An 11,095-nucleotide genomic window follows, 5' to 3' on the forward strand; every position below is an offset into this window, starting at 1 on the left:
GTTGAAACAGAGTTGAAACAGAGTTGAAACAGCAAACAGGGTTTTGGAAAGAAAAGACGTCAGATGTGTCAAGTGTTGGTTTCTTGAAGAGGGGATGAGGGAGGGATGAGGGGATGAGGGAGGGAGGAGGGGATGAGGGAAGTCAGAGGGGATGCAGCCAGTGGTCAGGGATGAGTTGATGAGGGAAGTGAGGAGGGGATGAGGGAGGGAGGAGGGCATGAGGGAGGGAGGAGGGGATGAGGGAATGAGGGAGGAGGGGATGGAGCCAGTGGTTAGGGATGAGTTGATGAGGGAAGTGAGGAGGGGATGAGGGAGGGAGGAGGGGATGCAGCCAGTGGTCAGGGATGAGTTGATGAGGGAAGTAAGGAGGGGATGAGGGAGGGAGGAGGGCATGAGGGAGGGAGGAGGGGATGAGGGAGGGAGGAGGGGATGGAGCCAGTGGTCAGGGATGAGTTGATGAGGGAAGTGAGGAGGGGATGAGGGAGGGAGGAGGGCATGAGGGAAGGAGGAGGGGATGAGGGAGGGAGGAGAGGATGGAGCCAGTGGTCAGGGATGAGTTGATGAGGGAAGTGAGGAGGGGATGAGGGAGGGAGGAGGGGATGGAGCCAGTGGTCAGGGATGAGTTGATGAGGGAAGTGAGGAGGGGATGAGGGAGGGAGGATGGGATGAGGGAGGAGGGGATGAGGGAGGGAGGAGGGGATGGAGCAAGTGGTCAGGGATGAGTTGATGAGGGAAGTGAGGAGGGGATGAGGGAGGGAGGATGGGATGAGGGAGGAGGGGATGAGGGAGGGAGGAGGGGATGGAGCCAGTGGTCAGGGATGAGTTGATGAGGGAAGTGAGGAGGGGATGAGGGAGGGAGGATGGGATGAGGGAGGAGGGGATGAGGGAGGGAGGAGGGGATGGAGCCAGTGGTCAGGGATGAGTTGATGAGGGAAGTGAGGAGGGGATGAGGGAGGGAGGGGATGGAGCCAGTGGTCAGGGATGAGTTGATGAGGGAAGTGAGGAGGGGATGAGGGAGGGAGGGGATGGAGCCAGTGGTCAGGGATGAGTTGATGAGGGAAGTGAGGAGGGGATGAGGGAGGGAGGGGATGGAGCCAGTGGTCAGGGATGAGTTGATGAGGGAAGTGAGGAGGGGATGAGGGAGGGAGGGGATGGAGCCAGTGGTCAGGGATGAGTTGATGAGGGAAGTGAGGAGGGGATGAGGGAGGGAGGGGATGGAGCCAGTGGTCAGGGATGAGTTGATGAGGGAAGTGAGGAGGGGATGAGGGAGGGAGGGGATGAGTTGATGAGGGAAGTGAGGAGGGGATGAGGGAGGGAGGGGATGAGTTGATGAGGGAAGTGCCATCGATAAAAGACTGTGCAGCATCCTTTTAAATTATAATACGTGATCTAAAAATATTTTATTATTTTATTCCCTTGAAGTATAAATATTTTGGATTACCAATGTTACGGGCCCCACTACAACAACAAAAATACATGTCATTTGGTCCTTGAAACATTCATTTGAAATACTGTTGAATTTAATTTATATGGAGGACTGCTCTTACAGGGGAATGCCAAAATGGCCGGTGGTTTCAAAGCCTCTCAATGGCCAAGGTATAACATTAGCTTACTAGGGGCTTTAAACATCAAGTCGCTCTGGATAAGAGCGTCTGCTAAATGACTTAAATGTAAACGTAATCATTCAGTGGGCGTTACATCCTAATCCAACAGTGACACCTGGTGGCCACTGTAGGTATTACACTCAGGTTTTGCTTTTCTAGAAACCAATGACCGCAAATGATGCAATCCAGCCACTTCAATGTTTAGTTGTCAGAAAACAGATGATAAAGAGTTTAATAAATTCCGTCACACATTTTAAAAATTTTATTTTACACAATTACACAAACATTGTGGCAGTCATAAATTATTGTAAAAATAACAGCACACATGCAAATTGTTTCAAAATACAACTTAAAAAAAAAACATCCCTAAAGTAGTATTTTCCAATACTGTCCTTCACATCCATTTGCCTATGCTGGTTTTTACATGATCAGTTCTGAGTTATTGACCGTTGTTGTTAATCAATCATTAAGTGGAGGTAACCTACTGTAACAGTGTAGTTGAAATATCAATCAACAAAGTTTTTTATCCTGATCCTAGATCTGTTTCTGACATCATGACAATGACAGCAAGAGCCCAAACTGGTCTAGGGGTCAGCCCAAACGGGTCAGCCCAAACGGGTCAGCCCAAACGGGTCAGCCCAAAGAGCAACACTTCGTTTAAAAAAACAAACAACGTAATTCCAACCAGTTGTCATTGAAATGACATCTTTTCAACCAGTTTTGATCACTGGGGAAACTAACAAGTCGTGACATAGTTCAGACAGAAAGTGCATTTCCTTGAGCGTCTATACAAGTCTATCATGTTGGTGTAAGGCACAGCGAAACGAGTTTGACAGTTTGGGCCTTTGGGTCATGTAACGACAACACAAACAGATCAGTAATAAAAACAGGTAAGTAGAACATGGTGTGATATACAGTCAGAACCTGTGAATTAGGTAGATTACCGCGGTCTGCTATTACGGTCGCTCTGTTTGATATCAATATTCATTTCACTTCAGAGACTTCTAGCTACTTATTAAAACATTTTGGAAAAATCAATTTGCTTATTTCCCATTTTTTTTGTTGCAACAACGTGAATAATAGAATCGTCGTCATAACAACGTGAATAATTGAATCATCGTCATAACAACGTGAATAATTGAATCATCGTCATAACAACGTGAATAATTGAATCATCGTCATAACAACGTGAATAATTGAATCATCGTCATAACAACGTGAATAATTGAATCATCGTCATAACAACGTGAATAATAGAATCATCGTCATAACAACGTGAATAATAGAATCATCGTCATAACAACGTGAATAATAGAATCATCGTCATAACAACGTGAATAATAGAATCATCGTCATAACAACGTGAATAATAGAATCATCGTCATAACAACGTGAATAATAGAATCATCGTCATAACAACGTCATAACAGCGACTAAGTATTCCACCGTGAGAGATCAGAAGATCAGAAGAATTGTATTTAATTAAAACGCGGCCTTTACTTCACAGAGAAATTGACGCTGAGAAAAAGAGGCTACGGGAAATCAAACCAAAAGCAACACCTGTGATTCCGACGCCCAACAAACAAAAGTTCACTTTAGCGGACTCTCTTTTTCAGAGCAACCTCAAGGACACATTCGACATTCGATTTTTCCACCTTGCCGGCTCGATGATTTGAACCAAGGACCTTTTGGTTACTGGCCCAACCGCTACCTGTCACCCTGTACATAAAAAGATGCATTGGAATGACTGCATTGATCATAGACATAGGTTATTATTATGGCTGGCAGAAATATAACATGTCTATGAATAATATATATGTGACCAGATTGAAGGAGCTCTGATATTATGTTACTGAAGCCTTCTAGAAACATCCGTTCACTATTTAATTAAAATCTGACTTCATATCAGAACAATTCAAACTGAGGTAATCGATCTCCTAGAGTCCTAGACTGCTGATTGGTTTAAGAGTCCAGCTCTGTTTGTCCAACCACATGCCACCATGGGCAAATTTTCCAAAACACAGATTAAGTATAGATCTACAGTAGGTGCCAGAACAGACCCCACAGAGAGAGAGAGAGAAGAGAAGAGGAAGAGGAAGAGAACAAATCAAAGAGCACCAGGCCAAGGTTTCTAGTCTTGCCTCACCAGCCTCAGGTGAGGAGAGGGTCATCGTCTCCGGCCAGGCCTTCCTCTTCTGGGATGAGGACCTCTGCCTCCTTACTTTCATCCACCCCCAGCAGCCCCACAATCCTGTAGGTCACAGAAAGAGCAAGAGAAGGAGCCAGAGAGAGAGAAAGAGACAGGGAGAGAGTGAGACGGTGAGATTGACAGAGAGCGAGAGGGAGACAGGGAGATATGTGGAGAGAGACAGGGAGAGAGAGTGAGACGGAGAGATTGACAGAGATTGAGAGAGAGACAGGGAGAGAGACAGAGAGAGAGACAGAGAGAGACAGGGAGAGAGACAGAGAGAGACAGGGAGATAGAGAGCGAGACGGAGAGATTGACAGAGATTGAGAGAGAGACAGGGAGAGAGACAGAGAGAGAGACAGAGAGAGAGACAGAGAGAGAGAGAGAGACAGAGAGAGACAGGGAGAGAGACAGAGAGAGAGACAGAGAGAGAGACAGAGAGAGACAGGGAGAGAGACAGAGAGAGACAGGGAGAGAGACAGAGAGAGACAGGGAGATAGAGAGCGAGACGGAGAGATTGACAGGGAGAGAGACAGAGAGAGACAGAGAGAGAGACAGGGAGAGACAGGGAGTCCAAAGAACCTGCCTCCAGTCTCTCACTACATCCTTTGACCTGCACAGAGTCTGGCATTATAGAAGAGGACAGGTGAACGGCAGATTCCCTGTGGAATACAGTTTGTCGTTTTCACCTTTCCGGGGCTTTTAATTCAGTGCAGATGAAAGAAAGGAGACAAGGAGGGGAAGTTAGAGATGCACACAAGGGGAGTCAGTAGCGGTTCCAGACAGCCAGAGAGCCTGTTGGTTTGTTTACGCGGCAGGATGGGAGAGCCAGCAGGATGGGAGAGCCAGCGTGGCAGGATGGGAGAGCCAGCAGGATGGGAGAGCCAGCGAGGCAGGACGGGAGAGCCAGCAGGATGGGAGAGCCAGAGTGGCAGGATGGGAGTGCCAGCAGGATGGGAGAGCCAGCAGGATGGAGAGCCAGCGTGGCAGGATGGGAGAGCCAGCAGGATGGGAGAGCCAGCAGGATGGGAGAGCCAGCGTGGCAGGATGGGAGAGCCAGCAGGATGGGAGAGCCAGCGAGGCAGGACGGGAGAGCCAGCAGGATGGGAGAGCCAGCGTGGCAGGATGGGAGAGCCAGCAGGATGGGAGAGCCAGCAGGATGGGAGAGCCAGCGTGGCAGGATGGGAGAGCCAGCAGGATGGGAGAGCCAGCAGGATGGGAGAGCCAGCAGGATGGGAGAGCCAGCGAGGTAGGACGGGAGAGCCAGCAGGATGGGAGAGCCAGAGTGGCAGGATGGGAGAGCCAGAGTGGCAGGATGGGAGAGCCAGAGTGGCAGGATGGGAGAGCCAGCGCGGGAGGATAGGAGAGCCAGCGCGGGAGGATAGGAGAGCCAGCAGGATGGGAGAGCCAGCAGGATGGGAGAGCCAGCAGGATGGGAGAGCCAGTGAGGCAGGACGGGAGAGCCAGAAGGATGGGAGAACCAGCGTGGCAGGATTGGAGAGCCAGCAGGATAGGAGAGCCAGCAGGATGGGAGAGCCATCGTGGCAGGATGGGAGAGCCAGCAGGATGGGAGAACCAGCGTGGCAGGATGGGAGAGCCAGCAGGATGGGAGAGCCAGCGTGGCAGGATGGGAGAGCCAGCAGGATGGGAGAGCCAGCAGGATGGGAGAGCCAGCGTGGCAGGATGGGAGAGCCAGCAGGATGGGAGAGCCAGCGTGGCAGGATGGGAGAGCCAGCAGGATGGGAGAGCCAGCGAGGCAGGATGGGAGTGCCAGCAGGATGGGAGAGCCAGCAGGATGGGAGAGCCAGCGTGGCAGGATGGGAGAGCCAGCGAGGCAGGACGGGAGAGCCAGCAGGATGGGAGAACCAGCGTGGCAGGATGGGAGAGCCAGCAGGATGGGAGAGCCAGCAGGATGGGAGAGCCAGCGTGGCAGGATGGGAGAGCCAGCAGGATGGGAGAGCCAGCAGGATGGGAGAGCCAGCGTGGCAGGATGGGAGAGCCAGCAGGATGGGAGAGCCAGCGTGGCAGGATGGGAGAGCCAGCAGGATGGGAGAGCCAGCGAGGCAGGACGGGAGAGCCAGCAGGATGGGAGAGCCAGAGTGGCAAGATGGGAGAGCCAGAGTGGCAGGATGGGAGAGCCAGCAGGATGGGAGAGCCAGTGTGGCAGGATGGGAGAGCCAGCAGGATGGGAGAGCCAGCGTGGCAGGATGGGAGAGCCAGCGAGGCAGGATAGGAGAGCCAGCAGGATGGGAGAGCTAGTGTGGCAGGATGGGAGAGCCAGCGCAGGAGGGTAGGAGAGCCAGCAGAATGGGAGAGCCAGCGCGGCAGGATGGGAGCGCCAGCAGGATGGGAGCGCCAGCAGGATGGGAGAGCCAGCAGGATGGGAGAGCCAGCAGGATGGGAGAGCCAGCAGAATGGAAGAGCCAGCAGGATGGGAGAGCCAGCGTGGCAGGATGGGAGAGCCAGCAGGATGGGAGAGCCAGCAGGATGGGAGAGCCAGCGAGGCAGGACGGGAGAGCCAGCAGGATGGGAGAGCCAGCAGGATGGGAGAGCCAGCGTGGCAGGATGGGAGAGCCAGCAGGATGGGAGAGCCAGCAGGATGGGAGAGCCAGCAGGATGGGAGAGCCAGCGAGGCAGGACGGGAGAGCCAGCAGGATGGGAGAGCCAGCAGGATGGGAGAGCCAGCAGGATGGGAGAGCCAGCGTGGCAGGATGGGAGAGCCAGCAGGATGGGAGAGCCAGCAGGATGGGAGAGCCAGCGTGGCAGGATGGGAGAGCCAGCAGGATGGGAGAGCCAGCAGAATGGGAGAGCCAGCAAGGCAGGACGGGAGAGCCAGCAGGATGGGAGAACCAGCGTGGCAGGATGGGAGAGCCAGCAGGATGGGAAAGCCAGCAGGATGGGAGAGCCAGCGTGGCAGGATGGGAGAGCCAGCAGGATGGGAGAGCCAGCGTGGCAGGATGGGGAGAGCCAGCAGGATGGGAGAGCCAGCGTGGCAGGATGGGAGAGCCAGCAGGATGGGAGAGCCAGCAGGATGGGAGAGCCAGCGTGGCAGGACGGGAGAGCCAGCAGGATGGGAGAACCAGCGTGGCAGGATGGGAGAGCCAGCAGGATAGGAGAGCCAGCAGGATGGGAGAGCCAGCAGGATGGGAGAGCCAGCGTGGCAGGATGGGAGAGCCAGCGAGGCAGGATGGGAGAGCCAGCAGGTGGGAGAACCAGCGTGGCAGGATGGGAGAGCCAGCAGGATGGGAGAGCCAGCGTGGCAGGATGGGAGAGCCAGCAGGATGGGAGAGCCAGCGAGGCAGGACGGGAGAGCCAGCAGGATGGGAGAGCCAGAGTGGCAAGATGGGAGAGCCAGAGTGGCAGGATGGGAGAGCCAGCAGGATGGGAGAGCCAGTGTGGCAGGATGGGAGAGCCAGCAGGATGGGAGAGCCAGCGTGGCAGCTCATGAGAGCGAGGTTAAGGTTATGAAAAGGGTTCGGCTTAGCTATAATGCTACAGTTGTCAACTGTTGTCCCCGACTCGACCACTAGATGGCGCTGTAGGCCTACTCCATCTCGCCACAACCGTAACCAGACCAACAGCATCATAACACTGATCCAATGAAACGCCTACGGAAGAACTACCTTTGCAACCAGATTCAACAACAGCCAGCCCTTGATAAGGAAAGGAAAGCTGACAGGAGTCACTGAGTGTGTATTCATGTGGTTGGCTGAGTAACATCATGGGGCAGAAGGAAGCCTAGTTGTTAGAGATGTGAGCCAGCAAATGCTGGGATGCCACTTTAAAATATTGGGTCTGATGAGGAGAAATCTGTCGGGAAGTGAACTGGCAACAGTAGGGTTGCTGGTATCAAATCCTAGAGGATGTTGCCACCGTTGCGCCCTTGAGCAAAGCACTTAAACACCCCGGGTCACTGCTCCACAGGCCCCATTGTGGCAGTAGTAGTGGTAGTATATTAGTAGTAGTATATTAGTAGTAGTAGGAGTATATTATTATTAGTAGTATATTATTATTATTAGTAGTAGTATATTAGTAGTAGTAGTATAGTATTTGTATTATTATTAGTAGTATATTAGTAGTAGTAGTAGTCGTATATTAGTAATAGTATATTATTATTAGTAGTAGTAGTATATGAGTAGTTATATTAGTAGTAGTATTAGAATATTAGTAGTAGTAGTAGTATATTAGTAGTAGTATATTAGTAGTAGTAGTAGTATTATATTATTATTATTATTAGTAGTAGTAGTAGTAGTATATTAGTAGTAGTAGTAGTCGTCGTATATTAGTAGCAATAGTAGTATATTAGTAGTAGTACATTAGTAGTAGTAGTCGTATATTAGTAGTAGTAGTAGTAGTAGTATATTAGTAGAAGTAGTAGTAGATTTGTCGTAGTAGGAAGTATATTAGTAGATGTATATTATTAGTAGCATGTAATACTCACACTAGCAGGACCAAGGGGATGACACAGAGTCCAGCAGACAACAGGAAGCAGAATCCAGGGTACCAGGTTACCGTGGCAGCGTAGAGACTACTGAACACAGCTATCGCCACACTGTTGTTCACACTGTCCAGGCACGCCAAGCACGCAAACAACGCTCCTACACACACACACACACACACACACACACACACACACACACACACACACACACACACACACACACACACACACACACACACGCACACACGAGAGAGAGAATACACTGTCAGGTAAATTGGTTCAAAGTCAAAGTTAAAGTTAAGCATCACTGCCCCGCGGAAGTGCTGAAAAGCACGCCTCCTACATGTCGACACTTCAGCCTAAGGTTGAGACAGAAAGAGTCTCCATGACAACACTTCAACCTAAGGTTAAGACAGAAAGAGTCTCCATGACAACACTTCAGCCTAAGGTTGAGACAGTCTCAATGACAACACTTCAACCTAACGTTGAGACAGTCTCCATGACAACACTTCAACCTAACGTTGAGACAGTCTCCATGACAACACTTCAACCTACCGTTGAGACAGTCTCAATGACAACACTTCAACCTAACGTTGAGACAGTCTCCATGACAACACTTCAACCTAACGTTGAGACAGTCTCCATGACAACACTTCAACCTACCGTTGAGACAGTCTCCATGACAACACTTCAACCTAACGTTGAGACAGTCTCCATGACAACACTTCAACCTAACGTTGAGACAGTCTCCATGACGACACTTCAACCTACCATTGAGACAGTCTCCATGACAACACTTCAACCTAACGTTGAGACAGAAAGGGTCTCCATGACAACACTTCAACCTAACGTTGAGACAGAAAGAGTCTCCATGACAACACTTCAACCTACCGTTGAGACAGAAAGAGTCTCCATGACAACACTTCAGCCTAAGGTTGAGACAGAAAGAGTCTCCATGACAACACTTCAACCTAAGGTTGAGACAGAAAGAGTCTCCATGACAACACTTCAGCCTAAGGTTGAGACAGAAAGAGTCTCCATGACAACACTTCAACCTAACGTTGAGACAGAAAGAGTCTCCATGACAACACTTCAGCCTAAGGTTGAGACAGAAAGAGTCTCCATGACAACACTTCAACCTAAGGTTGAGACAGAAAGAGTCTCCATGACAACACTTCAGCCTAAGGTTGAGACAGAAAGAGTCTCCATGACAACACTTCAACCTAACGTTGAGACAGAAAGAGTCTCCATGACAACACTTCAGCCTAAGGTTGAGACAGAAAGAGTCTCCATGACAACACTTCAGCCTAAGGTTGAGACAGAAAGAGTCTCCATGACAACACTTCAACTTAACGTTGAGACAGAAAGAGTCTCCATGACAACACTTCAGCCTAAGGTTGAGACAGTCTCCATGACAACACTTCAGCCTAAGGTTGAGACAGAAAGAGTCTCCATGACAACACTTCAGCCTAAGGTTGAGACAGAAAGAGTCTCCATGACAACACTTCAGCCTAAGGTTGAGACAGAAAGAGTCTCCATGACAACACTTCAGCCTAAGGTTGAGACAGAAAGAGTCTCCATGACAACACTTCAGCCTAAGGTTGAGACAGAAAGAGCAGGGCACAACTCCTGTTATCTAGGTCCGGGACAGAAGAGTTGCTTTACATTCCACATCGTTTCGTCAAGTGTCCGTGTAGGAGAGGACGACTTAAAAGAAGAGCACTTCAGACATGGCTCTCTGGTCAGACAAGGGTCCTCCTCTGTGGTCTAGAACGTTCTCTGTTTAAACTAACCACGGCTCAGGAATGCACAAACACAGGTGCAGACACATGACAATATAACATATAAACATGGATTTAGTACTGTAGATATGTGGTAGTGGTGGAGTGGGAGCCCGAGGGCACACAGTGTGTTGTGAAATCTTTAATGTAACTTTTTGAAATTATATAACTGACTTAATTTTGCCGACCCCAGTAAGAGTAGCTGCTTCCTTGGCAGGAACTAATGGGGATCCTTAATAAACCCCAGGAAGAGTAGCTGCTGCCTTGGCAGGAAACTAATGGGGATCCATAATAAACCCCAGGAAGAGTAGCTGCTGCCTTGGCAGGGAACTAATGGGGATCCATAATAAACCCCAGGAAGAGTAGCTGCTGCCTTGGCAGGAACTAATGGGGATCCATAATAAACCCCAGTAAGAGTAGCTGCTGCCTTGACAGGAACTAATGGGGATCCATAATAACCCCCAGGAAGAGTAGCTGCTGCCTTGACAGGAACTAATGGGGATCCATAAAATAAACCCCAGTAAGAGTAGCTGCTACCTTGACAGGAACTAATGGGGATCCATAATAAACCCCAGGAAGAGTAGCTGCTGCCTTGACAGGAACTAATGGGGATCCATAATAAACCCCAGTAAGAGTAGCTGCTGCCTTGACACGAACTAATGGGGATCCATAATAAACCCCAGGAAGAGTAGCTGCTGCCTTGGCAAGAACTAATGGGGATCCATAATAAACCCCAGGAAGAGTAGCTGCTGCCTTAGCAGGAACTAATGGGGATCAATAATAAACCCCAGGAAGAGTAGCTGCTGCCTTGGCAGGAACTAATGGGGATCCATAATAAACCCCAGGAAGAGTAGCTGCTACCTTGGCAGGAACTAATGGGGATCCATAATAAACCCCAGGAAGAATAGCTACTGCCTTGGCAGGAACTAATGGGGATCCATAATAAACCCCAGGAAGAGTAGCTGCTGTCTTGGCAGGAACTAATGAGGTCCATAATAAACCCCAAGAAGAGTAGCTGCTGCCTTGGCAGGAACTAATGGGGATCCATAATAAACCCCAGGAAGAGTAGCTGCTGCCTTGA

The 11,095-nt window shown here is 50.2% G+C and overlaps 1 long non-coding RNA gene across 1 annotated transcript; it reads right to left on the reverse strand.

The window, feature by feature from the left end:
• Window positions 1–1,902: 1,902 nt before the first annotated feature.
• On the reverse strand, window positions 1,903–8,383 carry LOC127919545 (uncharacterized). The gene is made up of 3 exons (XR_008103271.1): window positions 8,234–8,383; window positions 3,751–3,855; window positions 1,903–3,323 (listed from the first exon to the last, which is right to left on the reverse strand). It is a non-coding gene; the product is annotated as an uncharacterized LOC127919545 (long non-coding RNA).
• Window positions 8,384–11,095: the final 2,712 nt, after the last annotated feature.

This window comes from Oncorhynchus keta, unplaced genomic scaffold (assembly GCF_023373465.1).
Source record: "Oncorhynchus keta strain PuntledgeMale-10-30-2019 unplaced genomic scaffold, Oket_V2 Un_contig_16916_pilon_pilon, whole genome shotgun sequence".
NCBI classification, from domain to species: Eukaryota; Metazoa; Chordata; class Actinopteri; order Salmoniformes; family Salmonidae; genus Oncorhynchus; species Oncorhynchus keta.